Below are 16,148 nucleotides of genomic sequence, written 5' to 3' on the forward strand. Positions count from 1 at the left end.
TAGTGATTTAAAAACATAAAATATCAGTAGTCATAAATATGTGGAATATCGATATAATATTAATCGAGGACGACCACAGCAATATTAAGCCAATAAAGTCAAACAGAATGTTGTCATTAACCTCGTCTGTATTTGCTGGCCATTGTTCTTAGCTTACTTGTAATTCGTAATTGGATAAGGATGCGATATACTTAAAATGAGACGATTTTCCCAAAATAGAAAGACGTTTGGGTTTGTTTGCGACCTCATAAATCGTTATGAATAATATCAATACAGTACAGTATATCAACTATGAAGATTTATGTATATGACATATTTTTAGTACAGTAACACAATATCTACTGCAATAATTCTAATAGAAATAATAAAATAAATATTGAATGTATTATTTGACTTTCATTATAAAGCCCTTTAATCTGCATTTTCTCATTTTGCTGTGTATGTTGCGACGTGCCAATTAGCAGCAGCACTGCACACGATAAATTTACCACAATGTTTGCGTTAAATTATTTGCTTCTTATTTTATCACAAGACTGTAACCGATATCAACGCGATTAGTTATTTAATTGATTACATTTCAATTTTTATTCGAGCTTTTTTCTTTATAATATGCTGATTTGTAGTACGGTACTAAAACATGCATTATTACATTAATTGTTATTCTTTTATGTTAATTACACTCTAAGTGAGATCATTTATTAGAGAATACGACTTTGTTCTCACTTTGTTCTCACTATCTGTAGGGCGTTGTCTGTGATAAAGTGTTAAAACAATTCCGGTTTTCTGTGTCAAAATTGTATAAACAATTCCATACTGAAGGAAAAAACTTAGCTGAAGTTGCTCTTTCGAAAGTTTTAAATAGTGCAACTGACAAGCGTTTTATAATAAAATTAAAAAGAAAGGTTTGCGTATAGACTATTAAATATACTACTTACTGAAATATTATTTATGTATTAAAGGGGAAAACAAGCAAATCTGTGCCTGTTTCAAAAAGTCTAGCTTTTTATAAAATTTAGGCTTTTTGTTTAGGCCTACACATCAAGCAATTTTAGTTATTTATATAAAAAAATAATAATTTTAATTCAGTCTAATTCATTGTATTTCAAATATTTACTTCACTATGTTCAACTCTCTAATTAATTATTACATACACATTTTAAAACCGTCCACAAAATTCAAGAGCGATGAAGTCATTCCAGCACAATAAACTTACAATCAGTTGTAATAAGGATATAATGTATAATCAATGGACCTACAATAGATTAAACTTATCTTCTCATGCAATAACGTATTACTGATCTATAATTCATTAACATGCATCGAATCGTAGAGTTTTAATTAACGCTAAGATTATTGTATTATAGGTTAAATTGCAGTGTTTTGTACTTGTTACGGATTGTTTGCAGAGGAGTATATGGAAAGCTTGCTTTCCTCAATTTATATTTTAATGGGCCCAAATATTTTAATTATACTAGCAAAATTTTAAATCATTGATAATAAAAAAAACTGAATTGATAACTACCCTACGATTGTAACAACACACACTTCATTTTTTAGGTATTTAGAGCAAAACATTTTATAAAAACAGATATAAATTTTTAAATTATAAGACAATAAACAATGGAAAATAATATTTTATAACTGTATCATATGTAAAAGAGGTACCTTATGAAGGTGTATCTTAATTTAAAATAAAAGAGATCTTAACGCAAACAGCGTAGCTAGTATTTTTTCACACAAAAATTAACAATCATTTAATTAAGGTTGTCAATTAAATTAATTTTAATAATAAAACTAGTAGTTATTTAAACAACATGTTTTTCTAATTGTCCTTAATATTCTTAAATTATTCAAATTGCTTCAAGAGTATTCACTTTTAATACCGATACAAAAATAATGACTGCACATTATGTGATTGTGCAAATATATTACTAAGCGACCAGTGAATAAATATTAATTAATTATTAACAGCGCCACTTACTTGGATAGGCGAACCAACTACACACAACACACACGTTTACACTGCGGTGTCCCACACAATTCTGTCGGTCCGTGCGCTGTGCGTGTCAGAGGTTCCCGCCTGCGTGTGATTGCGGTTTCCGCCACAGGCCGCGCCACCGTGCAACAATCGACCGCATCAGATGCTGCATTGTTGCTCCTGCCACACCTCCCGCCGAGTTCTGTTGACCCTCGGTGCAGGAAACCACGCAACACAGGATCTGTTCGTACGTCACCCATCCTGCAGGCGTCACAGTTGAGGAAAATGCGTCAGTCAAATTGAAGTTTATAATGCCCTATCATTCTGCCACAATCAACAGGTGTACTCGATCTTGTGTACTTATTTTACTCTCCGACCTTCAATATGATCAAAATTATCCCTAAATTCCATTGATACATTTATTCACTTGTTTTGCATTTACGTGTGAGTTTCCTCGAAGGTTTATATTCAAAATGTAAATACACAAGATTTAAATAGACAATAAATATATATATATATATATATTTTTATTAGTATGTGTGAGTAAAAACAATTGTTTTGAACGGTAAAAGTCTTTTTACACAATTATTTACTCTATTGTGAATTATTTTTGCTGAGCGTCAGCGAAGCCTATCATTCGTTGGGCTACAAAAATGCAATTTCTGTCTGTTTTAACTCATCATATCTCGAAAACAAACAAACCTATAATAGACCTGAAATTTTGCACAGTTTCATTTATATTTTAGCACAGACTTCAGATATGTCTATAACTTATATGCATATAACCCAATACGACGCTCGCTGAAAATAATGCCCTAATTCTCTGTTGTGTTTGATTCTTTCTCTGTGATATTAGCAACACTGTTCGATGCGAGTGCTTGTCACTTCATGGGATTTAGCTGAGTGTTAGCACGTATTTTTACTTTATTCGTACGGGTAACATTAATGGCAACGAAAAAATAAGTTTTTAAACAAACTCATAAGAGATAACCATAAGAGATTTTAAAATATTTTTTTAATGTTTAAACATTGACAACTCTATATGAAGGATTTTTTCTTTTTAACCACCTGACGATGGAAAATCAACGCAATCCATCTACAATAACGGTTTATTTAATTGTTTAACTTTTAATGTGGTCAGTCAATCAGTAGCTATTGTAGCACAAACGTTTATATTCATCACATTGTTCCACGATTCAAATCGATTCAATGGGATTGGTGAAAATGCTGAGTCTAAGTGATATGTTTGTGTGACGTACGTATTGTCAGTGTGTCATTCTCGATACCGATCATGGTCAAATCGCAAAAGAACTTTTGACTTCATCAAGATGTATGTATTAATTTCAAAATGTTCGTTGCTAATGCAATAAGAATAAGTACGCAGCGAATAAATTAATAAATAAGAAACACTGTTTCCGCAATATTGGTATTAATAATGAAATATGGACAGCACCTAATAGTGTATGAGTTTGAGGTTTACAGAAACTGCCAATAAGTTTCCGGATCCGTAGAGTACTCTGAGGCTCTCGATCTGCCAATAGCCAGGTCAGCGCACATCTGCGAACACGATACTAAGAGACAGATTCGTCACAGTGCATGACACAAACCTGGGTATCAATAATGAAATATGGACAGCACCTAATAGTGTATGAGTTTGAGGTTTACAGAAACTGCCAATAAGTTTCCGGATCCGTAGAGAACTCTGAGGCTCTCAGTCTGCCAATGGCTTACAGGTTAGCGTACGTGTCATGATCTACGAACGAAAGTCCACTGTCTAAGGCGATACTAAGAGTCTTGAACGAGTCGCAGGCAGATTCATCACAGCACACGACACCCACACCTGCTCGCCTAGCGTCTGTAAAACGTGCGGAACCATGAAGCACACAAGCTTCCTTATCTGTCGTTTTTTCGAGTTTGAGACCATTTCCAGCTGACCATCTTAATACTGATTCAAGGTCATTGATCAGAGAAGTTGCCTCTTTAGTCGGGAAAGGTTCATAAGATAATCGACAATCATCAGCATACTGGTGAACTGTACAATTATGCGCACAACTGGAAGATCAAAATTAGTGTACAAATCAAACAGCACAGGTCCAAAGCATCTTCCCTGAGACACGTATTTTTTTCTTGGCCAGAGCAGTATACTTTTCATTTCCCAAACTTCAAAGTATGACCGTTCACTGAGTCAACAGAGTGTGTTGATCCACTTTGATTTTGCACCAAAGCCGTAACATTTCATCTTGGCCAGTAAAAGCTCATGATTTATTGAATCAAAGGTCAACAGCGTATAATCTAACATTAGTAAATAGCTTCATATCACCCTGTCTTTTCCATCATAGAGATATTCAACCAAATATTCTTGGGTGGTATACGTACCATGTGGGATGTCACTTTAGCTATTTAGCGCAATTCTATCTTTTCTAGAATTGTTTACGTGTTTAATCGTGGTGGTATCGAGGTGGGTAACTGTTAGCAACTGAGGGGTATTAACCCTTGGAAGCGGAATTACATTCGTTTTCCAACCTTCGGGAACTTTCTGGTTTCTACGGGATGTGGACTCACACATTGGCGTTCATTAGAATTACGTCAATGCCTGTATCTCAATTTGATAGTGCAAGCCTAGATGTGTAATTACATAAATTCCAGAATTAGAACTGTTATCAAACTGGATTAAACCATTCTTAGATCACTACCACCGCACCGGAAATCTAAACAAGTCGCTTTAGTAAAACTTGATAACGATCCTTGGAATACTGTTAAAGTTTATTTTAACGTTCGGATTTCCTCATGTTTATTTGTAATCACTGTATCAAAGATGTACAGCAATATATGTATTCAGCTTAATGCACTTAAACTATAAATACTATTAGAGTTAAGGATATATGTAAGTGTATAAAACAGGTAAATACCAATGAGGCACCGTTTTGCATCATAAAACGTACAAAACCGATTCTCTTGGTGGGCATATTTCAGACAAATTAGTTTACCTAACGTGACAGTGTTACAGACATATCTTCAGAAACAATCGGAAGAAAGGGTTGAAGATTTCAAGTACCGGTAAGGGTACATCATTTTGAAAAACTCTATAATCCATTATCATGCTTACAACATATCTTAACGTTATATGCACATAAATTGTTTCTAGGGATTTACCATCATTCTTGTACTGTATAGGACCTCCAAGAAAGTAGTCCGTGTCTTGTAAAGTACTATAGGTTTTGGGTTTATATAGGTTAAACACAAGGACGTAGCCAGCGATGGGGAGTCCAAGGGGTCCGGACCCCCCTCAAAATTTTCAATTTTTAAAATTACTTTTTTTAGTAAACGATTATAACTATTTACATCATTCAGTACTACTGACATGTACTGCTGAAAGATCGTTCTCAACATAGAAACGGACCAAGAACTTTTTAAGGAACAAAATCGGTCCTTACTTTCTGTCCACTACGGGAAAATATCAGTTGTCTTGACCCACCAAAATTTTGTCTGGCTTCGTTCTTGGTTAAATATGCTAGTACTCTGTCACTTTAACTCATGTGTATCCATCGTTACAAATTTGGGACAGCAGGAGCTCCAGAATGTAGCCGGTGTCTTGTAAAGTCATCTAGGTATTGGGTATATACGAGTACAGACAAGGCAGTTCCAATTTGATACTGACACGGCTTTCGAAACTTGAAAGGTACAACAAAATTTAAGAGTTAATGTTTTTTGAGTTGTTTATAATTCTATTTTTAACAGTTCACTTTTTATCTCTAACTTCCTTTAGTTGATAGAAATCTTGCAGAAATGATAGCGGCTTCTATTTAGAAATTTATTTATTGAGTGGTGCATGTAAGAAGCCTATATAACATTTACTTTGGGAATACATCAGGGACATGAGGTTCGAGATTGGCAAAGATGTACAAACACTTTCTGAAGTACTGTCATGACAGTGACTCCAATGGTCAGAATCTGGTGAAATCTGTCTAAAAGATCCACAATCGCCAGAAAGTATTCATGTGACCCAAGAGTTGGTATTTGTCTCTTTGTTTGAAGCGATTAAAGTTTTTGTGAGAAATAGGCCCAAGTTCCAAGAAACAAAATCCTTAGACAAATATTTAATATGTCATAGTTTACTATCCCTTTTCTTCTTTAAAGGGCTCACTTTGAGTATTTGACGTACTGCGGGTACCACGAGTGAGCGAAACCCTGAATGTTTGGCCCTTAACAATTTTCTACTCCCGCGTGGTCCGGATACGAACTAGTAAGGTGGTGCAATCAAGGTTTATAGTTCGGTTAATCTTTTCATTTTTCAATTGACGTTCAAACAAAAATAAGCACAATACGTTTACTGAAGACAATAAAACTATAAAACACTCATTCCACGATGAATTGTCAGCATACCATTTGAATGTATCTTAGCTCAGCAAAAATTACTGATGATGAGGACTATGAAATTTTTACAGCTTTTGTATGAAAAATATGAGTGAAAAGGGTCAGGCCTGTTTTATTATATAAAAATTTAATTCACATACCTAGATTAGATTTTTCAAAAGAAAAATATAATTATCTTGAATCACGTTTCATTAATAATGTAATGAATCATTACAAATCATAACACACTCCCTGAAGTCATAACTCATATACAATGTAAAAATCACATTTTTATCTTTGGATCTTTTTTAGTATAGCGTGATGACAAACTATTCTAATTTCAACTTTCAAATGCTGTATGTCATCAAAGATGCTGTAGAGTGCTCAAATTATTAGAATATATTTTTCTTGCATCAAGAAAATAGAGTATGGCCAAGGGAATTGTCTCAGACAGAAATAACTTTAAAAAATCCCAACAAAAAACCGTTTGCACAATCCATATTATGCGAGAATCTTCACGTTCTACTTGGTAAGGCTGGTAACTTCAGTGAACACACGGGATCACGTATGGAGAACACCTGGCGGTAGCAGAATACTCTCACAGGAGATTCTACTCTTCACACATGTAGCCGCACGCAAGTTACCGTTATATAATACTTGAGTGTTAAACTTTTGCAATTATTATTATTAACTAGGTTATTTATCAACGAAGGGGGCATCGGGATGAGGGGATCAAAGAGATTCGCACCCAGGAGGGTCCAAAACGAGTCTGGACTCTGAAAAGTGTCTGATAGCTTTCAGACTCCAATTTTGTTGCAAAGCCTTGTCCCTCAGACGTTTCGCACACCACCACATTCACTGGTGGTGAGAGAAGGTGTATCCACAAGGATAGTCCTTTTACATCGGTTTATTTGTTCGAGCTATTCATTGTAAACGATTTGCTTAGAGAGTAATTTGAGATCAAATAACTAAATTCGGAAGATAAGAACACTGACAGTTTAATATCTAGAATTAGCTACTTGCAGGCGCTTACTCAACATACCGGGCCAGGCCCCGCCACACATCCATTTTGAAGGGACCGTGTCGACAGTGGCGGGGCATGACGGGGCCCGGTCGAATATAATTTCTGGGGCCCGTTATAGCTGAGCACGGCCCTGGCTTCTCGTTATAAAGCTGTACCGAAACTTTATTCATTGCACACAATGAAAACCCTGGGATGTGAAATGAAATACTCGATCAAATGCATGATCTAATTCATGTCTTAACTAAAAACATATTACAGGTTAATTATCTTTGTCATTATTTGACGAAAGGATCAAATTTGTTATAACAAAGAATTAACGGAAATCAGTTCTAAATATTACCATCTACTTACCTAATAATTTTATTTTTCTAACATTTTTAATTGCAATGTTAATATTTAAATATTATTCAGTCAATTTAATTATAAATTGATTCTTCTATACATAACGTAACTATGATGGGAAGAGTTCCAACATGTTAATGTTGAGTGTAGTTACAGTTCACCTTCCGCTTAGTGGAGCATCTGGAATATAAACGCTGTCACAGATTTGACTCCTGGAATCATAGCAACCGAGTTTTGGGCACGTAACGTAGCTATGGTGAGAAGGATTGATTCAATGTGGAGGTTGGTCTAAGAAGAAGGTGAATTGGTGGAGCTAAACTCAAAATTTACAAAATGTATTTTCCTTCCATCTTTAATAAGAAAATCCACAAACTAAAAGAATAAGTCTTAAGAACATTTGTTGTTTTCCTTAATGATTAACTATGAGCAAGATACTTCTATTGATTTATATTTATCCTATACAATAACTCTTTATTTAATTTTGATAATATTAAATTTTAGTGTTTAATTCTAGAACATCTAAAAGGCAGCAAAGGCTTGGAATAATTATTTAGTTACACCAGTAAGAAGGAATGGATTATGCAGTATTATGATATTTATTTCCTCTGTCAGATACTATGTTAAGATTTCTTTAGTAATTTATCAATATATCAATGATTTTACATTAATTTCTAAGATGTTCCAAGGTGAATAACGAGAAAAATAAATTGAATATAAGAAGTGAATTTTCAATCATATAATTTATAAACAAAGGAGAGTAAAATCAATTATTAACTACTGTACCTACTTAATTACTAAAATATTACACTAAGCTCGCATAATTTGAAGAGCATTGAAATGATTTGCGATGATTTAGCATTTGAATTCCTGAATCATCGCACTGTAATCATGCACCCTATAGATTGATTCATGTTCCATCATCCAGCGTCCTTTGGTAAACTTCTTGGCCATGCCTTCACTTCAGAGCCAACGTACTTTCATCGCTGGTTAATAAAACTTCTCAATACGATTATTGTGCAAGAAGATGCGGTAGCCATGGGAGAAGGTGGGAAAATTCCAATATCTCTACATTGCTTTGTAGGGATCATGCACGTGGAGGTTTATTTACGTGGAAATAGTCTGCAAAACTTGACAGTCTGAACTGAGGTCGAGGTTATTTTTCACTGTGAGAAATGCATGGTCAGAAGATTAGGTTTCTACGGAGAGTTCTAGGAAGAGTAAAATGAGATAGCGCATGTCTGTTTGTAGTCTGTGAAAACGAAAAGCTTATCTCAGGAGATTATGATGATATGAATTAGGAGAATGTCTTGTACCATGATCGGCACACAGATTTATTATGTTAACTAAGTAAGCAGTGATTACTTAAGTAATTGTTCGGCGGAAGGCGTTGTAAACAGGAAGACACTAAATTTTTCCTTCTAAGACTTTGAAACTTGGCTAAGAGTACATTGTTTCTTGCTAATCCATGAAATCAAATCAGTCCTTTATTTCCAGAACATCTGCAACAATGCAAAGTAAAAGCCAGCATACGTATCCGGATTAAATTGTGACATACATACCACAAGAAAACGTATTCAAACATTACAATTTTCACAAGCATACGTCCATCCATTTACCAATCTTCCGACCTCGAGCAAGACTCATTAGGCAGTCTCACAGTCGTTTGTCAGAAACTCGTTAACATTACAAAATGTTTGTGACACTAAAATGTTTTAAACGAGTTTTTAACACCTTAGAAGTTTGAACATTGTTCATTGAATCTGGGATTGTATTGCTAAAACGAAAACACTATTTGCGGGGGAAAATCTTTTTAAACTACCGTTCTGTGTCTTCCAATTTAGTAGTTATCTCGGCCTCTGCTCTCATACGTATGTAAATTTTACATGGCACATTTAGATGCGCAAAAACAAAGTTATTTCCAAGATAGGGACAGCACAGTTCAACAGTTTCAAATTTTTAAGGCTTCCTTGCAAGACTCTTTGTGTTTCAACTGGGCTAATATTCGATTAACTTGTTTTTAAAATTGTAAATGCTCTTATGAATCTATTATTTCCCCAAGCTCAGCATAACATAAGCCCGCAGGATAGATGAAGGTAAATCAAGTCATAATACGTTGACATCAGAACCTGAATAGGCCAGTATTTGGTTAAGAATCAATGTTAAAACATAAATGCCTTTGAAAGGTCTGGAGCAAACGTGATCAAAGTGGTCTTTTTCCAGGTCAAGTTAAACTCCTAGGAATCCCTTATACAGGAACAGTATACCACCATCTTTTCTCCTGGCATCAAAGCAATATTTTAAAAATTGGTTTTAGAGGTGTTTGAGTTTGAGGCTTTTTAAATTATGGGTACATTCGTTGGTCTCAGCAAAAATCTGTTGTTCCAGAATTGATTTTGATTTGCTATTGATAGAGAGAGTCGTGTCATTAGCGTTCTGTTTAATCCTTCCGTGCAGAAGTGATTATCTTATGCCATTGACAGGAAAAAACTGGACTTACAATTGCACCCTGTGGAACACCATAGGTTGTCTGAATTGGTTTTATTTCTGAAGCGAAATTGGTCTTCCGAAAAATGGTTGCACTTCTTCAGAAATTGAAGAACTTTCACTAGGAATAGTTTTCAATTTTTTTACTCAATTATGGCGAATTGAAACAGGCCAGTAAGTATGTGAGCTTTTAATTTTGTTTATGTTATCAGTAGTAAGGGTGATGTTTTTAAAATTGGACTTACTTTAAAAAGGGAAATACTCCTTGGTTGAATGATAAATTTACTGATTGTGTGAATGGTATCGCAATACGCTTTAAGTATTGTTTTTAAGAACCAAACAGACATTAAATTTAGATTGCTTGATTTTCTAGCGAGAAGCTGCTAAATGATTGTTGCAAAATATCCCCAACGACCGGTGACAGTGACATTGAGGCTATTGGACACCGCCTCCATCTAGGATTTTATTGGGAGAATAAGGGTAAGGGTATGTTCACAAGCAACAGACTCGAATAAATTCCTTATTGGTTACAGTTTTATGAATCTCTTAAAATATTTTAATTTTCTCTGCATCATAAAACTCCTTTAGAGATTCAATTAGTTTTTGCATTATTTGGACAAACCTCTACTGTTTTGATAGGACAAAGATACGTTAACATAATATTTTAGAGTGTTAACTAACAAATTAAACTCACAGTTTAAAGTGTTGTTCTGCTGATTTGAATTATTTAGTGAAGATCCACTTCGAACAGTGAAGCGTTCAGAAGAGTAATGTTTCCTGGCTTTGAGTCTTATTGTTTTTGTTATTTTTGCCCCCTTTCGATGGTTGTATTGACCACAGATACTGAGACATTCGGAAGGTTCTGAGAATGTTGTCAATTGCTGACTACGTTGTTGGTGTTTCCACCAACAACTCAAGGTCGAGTGACCTCAGCAAGTAAAGGCGTTTAGTTGAAGAGTGATTATTACACAACGCAGCAATGTTAAAATAACACATTACGACATAATCTTGTTGGTGTTTATTCAGGTCTGCCAATAGGGTATCAAACTTCAAAAAAAGTTCATAATTTCTAATGTAGCCTTTAGATTCCGATGATGATCAACACTGACTAGTTTTAATTAAGTTTATTGAGTCTACGGAAATAAGATGAGAATGGGATTTAGTAACTACGGAAGTCGGCAAAAGTAAAACATTCTGTAAAACATAAATGAGCAGAGCTGTGAGAGAGGTGCTTGCTTGGTGGTGTGAACAAAGACTTCGTATTATAAAAATGATGGTAGAGCATTGAGATCCATTTGTTGGCCAATCATTCATTACACCTGTACCAACAGATTTTCCAGTAACTACGCGTGGTGATTTGTTTTTTGTCTGGGATTCGGTGGGTGATCTTAAAGTAAGTTCTCGTGATAAGCCTCTCGACTCAATCTCTCCACTGCATCTGAGCTTGATGACATTAACCCCAGAAGCAATATTATGCAGTTCCATCACGATATGTAACTATTTTATTCAACTTTATTTTTTGCAGTGGTTGGTTTTATTGGTGGCTCCTGACAGTCTTTTTGTTACAGGATTAATGTTATTCATATGTACCTTAGTTGGCGTAGATATCTTTGGACTTGTTGCGGGTGTTGTTTTGAAGGCCGTGTCCCAATATTTAACCTTTGAGACAAGGACAAAATCATAATCTTTGGCTCCCTCTAATGGAATTGGATTCTTCAGAAACTTTGAATCGGGTGGAACAGGCAGTAACGACTCAGCTGCTTTTTTATGCAGATGAATGCGATATTTCGCCTTTCGCCTCAACCTGCAGATGTAAGAAGGCTAAGGTATAATTACTTACAAATACAGTACCAAGTTTACCTATGTACTCTTGTTCCCTAGATTTGCCTCTGTGAAATGACTACCTGGGTGCAGCATCCAAGGTATAATCGGGACCAAGGGAGTGGAGATACTCACGGTCGTGTCCTGACCGGTTGACGAAGACTCCTTTGAAACCTCTGCAGTGCTTGACAATCTTGCACTACTTTATCTTTCTTTCTCTATATAACAATTTTCGTTTGTTAATTTTAGCTTCAAATAATTATAAATTGTTTGATTGCTCGTGTGTGCTTCAATTAGACAATTACGGTGACTATCCAAAGATGTACCTATTGGCATTTCCTGTTATAGTTCGTGAAGGTAAGCTAGACATCCCCTTTTACCATTTCTGGTTTATGCTTAGCATATTGCAAACTTGTTATCGCCGGTCGTTAAAGCAGTCTTCCTATCCCAATAGTCTTGGCGGTAGAGAACTACTATGTACTAAAAGTACCTATGTAAGAATCGCAATGCCAGTGCACGTCAAATATCGACGGAAGATTTTGAGACCACAGACAATCTCAACATTCTTTTTGGACTCCTCTTCCATTTGACTCCTTGATCAGTTCGTATCCAATTTTGAATCAACTCTCTCGATACAAAAGACAGGAGAATGAACTCATGCATATGCACAGTCACCGTGCTTGTGCCCATAATGTAAATGTCCACGCTGTCACAGGACGAAATGTAAAATCATACTTTGGTATTGTATGAGACATGATTTTGTGGCGATTTCTTTATCCGATGTTAGTAGCACAATAGTAGTTTTCGACACTGGTGTAGAGTTACGTGAACCTCACAAAGTCTCCAACAGTGGTGTTAATATAGTGTTGTTAACATTCATAAGAAGTCCTTGGGCTGAGCGATTTATACGCCTCAAGATCAACCAATCATCTTGGAGCTTTTTGGAGTCCCACGATTTCCAAGCTGGGTTGGTCGAATTAGTATGATTCCTAAAATGCCGAAAGATAGGAGCAAGAGTCTTTTAGCGCCGAATCGAGAACTTGTCCGTCAGCGCAGATTGTGATCCAATAGCAACGAATATGTCTAGCCTTTGAAGAAGCACCATTGTCAGCCTATATCATGCAGGTTCTTTCAATGTTGAACCTTGCTCTTTCAAAAACTGGCAAGTAATCACTGTTAAAAACGCCGCCAAAGATCAAATGAAGCCCGTAACTAACCTGCTTGTTTCATGCATAACCACGCAAGCAAGGCACGGTTGAAGGTCGGCACGAAACATTATCACAGAAAAGTCTTTGTTACTCATGACAAATATTTACAATCGACACTTTATTGCCACAAGTAGTGATAATAGAAATCACAATTGCGACGCTACATTATTCGCAGAAACATTGTGCTCTCGATTTAAAGCATTAAATTCAAAAGTTGGAAGATGAGATTTTACTGTTGCATCACCAGTGCTTCGTACTCTTAGATAATGTGGATCGTTTTAGTTTTAATTGTTTTAGGTTTAGAAGATGGTTCGGATTTGTTTGAAGCAAAACGTCCTGTTGTTTATTTCTAACATGCCCTATTCTATGGTGGTCTCGACTCAGGCGGTAATCATGATGCCGTCCGTTTTGCTCTATTACATGTCCATCATTAACTCCAGCAAAACACGGATATAATTTGCTGGAGTTTGCTGGAGTTACTAGTTCTCGGTATGGAGAAATAGTAGAGTCACGAAGAAAAGACAGTAAGGTGTGAAATAATTGTTCGCTATTTAAAATTTATTTCTTGAAAAATGTCAACTTTTCTGGGGTTCTCGTTCCATAGTAAAGGCAACGCATGTCTAGTTTAAAATTATAGCGCAACATGAAGTAGGTTAGAATAAGTTTGGAATTACGCGTTATGCGTCAAGGCCGTGAACTGGCACCACGCATGTTTTTGTTGTGTAACAAAGTTAATGCGCGACCTTTATGCAAACACAGCCGGATCGATTATGGAAGTAGGCTTTGAGGAAGAAACTCTCGGTAAAATTTACATGAACACACAGTTTCACAATGATCTCCATTATAGCTTACACTTATCTCTAAAAAGGTCTTCACTTTACTGTACATTTCATGAACAAAATTTCCAGACGGAGTTATTAATATAATTGGAATATTGAATGCATCTATAAGCAACATATAAGAAAGCATATTAGTTACATCAACAATACAAATGTTGTACGTTGAACTAAAGTTGCGATCAGATGAACGACAGTCGTGACAGAGTCGTAAATCAAGTCGGATCGTCAAATATGAATCAGTGGACTCAATTTAATAGTTCCGACAGAACATAAATACTGTTATTTTATTATGCTATTAGTTACTATTATTAAAAATAACACTATAATATTGACGTAGAATCTGTTCTATCTTGTATGAGTTAGAGGTTAGGATTCTTTTACTGAATCGCAAGAACAATATTTGGGAATTTTATTTATGTAGGTAGAAATAAAGTTTTACACATTTCAAGTCTATAACTCATTTTGTTCTCAAGATATCACGTTATCACAAACATGCAAAAGAGGGATATTCATACAAACCCTTTGCTCTTTTAGTGATAGCATAAGGTGCAAAATTTCAAGTCTATAACTCATTTTGTTCTCAAGATATCACGTTGAAGACAAATATGCAAAAAAGATATTCATACAACCCTTTGCTCTTATAGTGATAGCATAAGGTGCAAAATTTCAAGTCTATAACTCATTTTGTTCTCAAGATATCACGTTGAAGACAAATATGCAAAAAAGATATTCATACAACCCTTTGATCCTTTAGTGATAACATAAGATGCAAGTACCGGGTGATCGAAAAAGTTTGGTAGTTATTTTTAGTAAGGCTAAATTAGAATATGTTTTTTCCCGTTATCCTTTGGTCATGACAGTCTTTTGGTGGCGTAGTGGAGAGCTGCGTTATTGGGATCCAACTCTTGAACGTAGTGACGTCTATATTTAGGCTTATCATCATCCACGAGGGACTTAGATTCTTGGAACTACAGCGGAAAACCAAAGGCGTACTTTGTATTACCATTATTTGTTCGCATGCACGATAACTGCACGTTCTATTCCTCGCACGATGATTTTAATCAACTACTTAGCTCTAATTTGCGTAGCTTGGGATCTCCGTCGTTCATGCCGGCCGAGATGAAGCTGTCGACGTTTTTGCGTGCTTGATCCTGTCTGCAGAAGTCATAATCACTAACATAATCATGCAATTGTGGCTGGCCAAGCCTTTGGAATTCGATGGTTTGTTTAGATAATTATATGCTGTAACTTAATCGAAAGTTTGCTTCTTGTAGATGCCTTCTACGTTGTCGTGCCTTAAGCTGTATAAACTCCGCGTAGCCCATATGCGCAGTTCTTCTTAAATTTCTGGCCATTCTGTGTTGGTCTGTCAGTTGAAGAAGTTTTGTCATGAGATTATAAGACTTTCTCAGCTTCTCTGCTTAGCAAGCTGTTGTCCAGCACTGTTTCGATATGCTCTGCAAAACATTTGAAGTAGAGGAGTCTGGTTCATTGATGTCAATTTCGTTGGCTTGTTTTCTGATTCGTTTCTTTTTCGAAGTTGATTCCAGGTCGGTGTTTTGGAGGTCTTCCAGCAGGCTTGTTGACTGAACCCTCTGAGTGACACAAAAATATCAAAATATCCAAGTGTTATTAAAAAAAATGATCGAGACTCAAAACACTGCTCGTTATAGTCTGCTACGCGTAGCCATGGAGAAATTTTCAGGTGGTTTTATTTATACGTAATGTGTACAGCTGATTAAAATAAAACTAGTGGTAAACCAAAAGATTGTGGTATTTTTAGGCATGCGAGATGTTGTCCACTGGTTGTTCAATAATTTGTTTCTTTTTTTAAGCCCCAGCGTCTTAGCTATGCCGGCTTCGATGTTCACTGGTTTTTATTGTCAAAGTACTGTACATGATTGGATCTCCCGGGATTTGAACCCGTGATCTCTCGGTTAGAGAGTCGAGACTATAACCATTTAGTCCACGGAGGAGGAAAATTTTTTAAAATTAATTGATATATTTTCATACGCAGTTGATTATAAGTAAGCTCGAAATAAAGTTTGGTACAAACGAAGAACAAACCTAGGTTATCTCAGTTTTCAATGTTGGGACCA

The 16,148-nt window shown here is 35.7% G+C and overlaps 2 protein-coding genes across 3 annotated transcripts in view; one reads left to right on the forward strand and one right to left on the reverse strand.

Moving 5' to 3' along the window:
- The window catches only part of LOC124367483, an 88,792-nt gene that overhangs the window by 37,225 nt on the left and 35,419 nt on the right, over positions 1–16,148 (reverse strand). Inside the window, exon 1 of one of the 2 annotated variants that reach the window (XM_046824332.1) lies at positions 1,982–2,134. The exons of the other annotated variant lie outside the window; for it this stretch is intronic. The gene's annotated coding sequence lies outside the window, so the exon portion shown is untranslated. Of the gene's footprint in view, positions 1–1,981; positions 2,135–16,148 lie in introns of those variants that run through there. 2 annotated transcript variants of the gene reach the window in all.
- LOC124367481 (dynein regulatory complex subunit 2-like) overlaps positions 1–16,148 on the forward strand; it is an 84,266-nt gene that overhangs the window by 26,053 nt on the left and 42,065 nt on the right. The gene's annotated exons all lie outside the window — the stretch shown is intronic.

The sequence above is a fragment of the Homalodisca vitripennis genome, chromosome 8, assembly GCF_021130785.1.
Source record: "Homalodisca vitripennis isolate AUS2020 chromosome 8, UT_GWSS_2.1, whole genome shotgun sequence".
NCBI lineage: Eukaryota > Metazoa > Arthropoda > Insecta > Hemiptera > Cicadellidae > Homalodisca > Homalodisca vitripennis.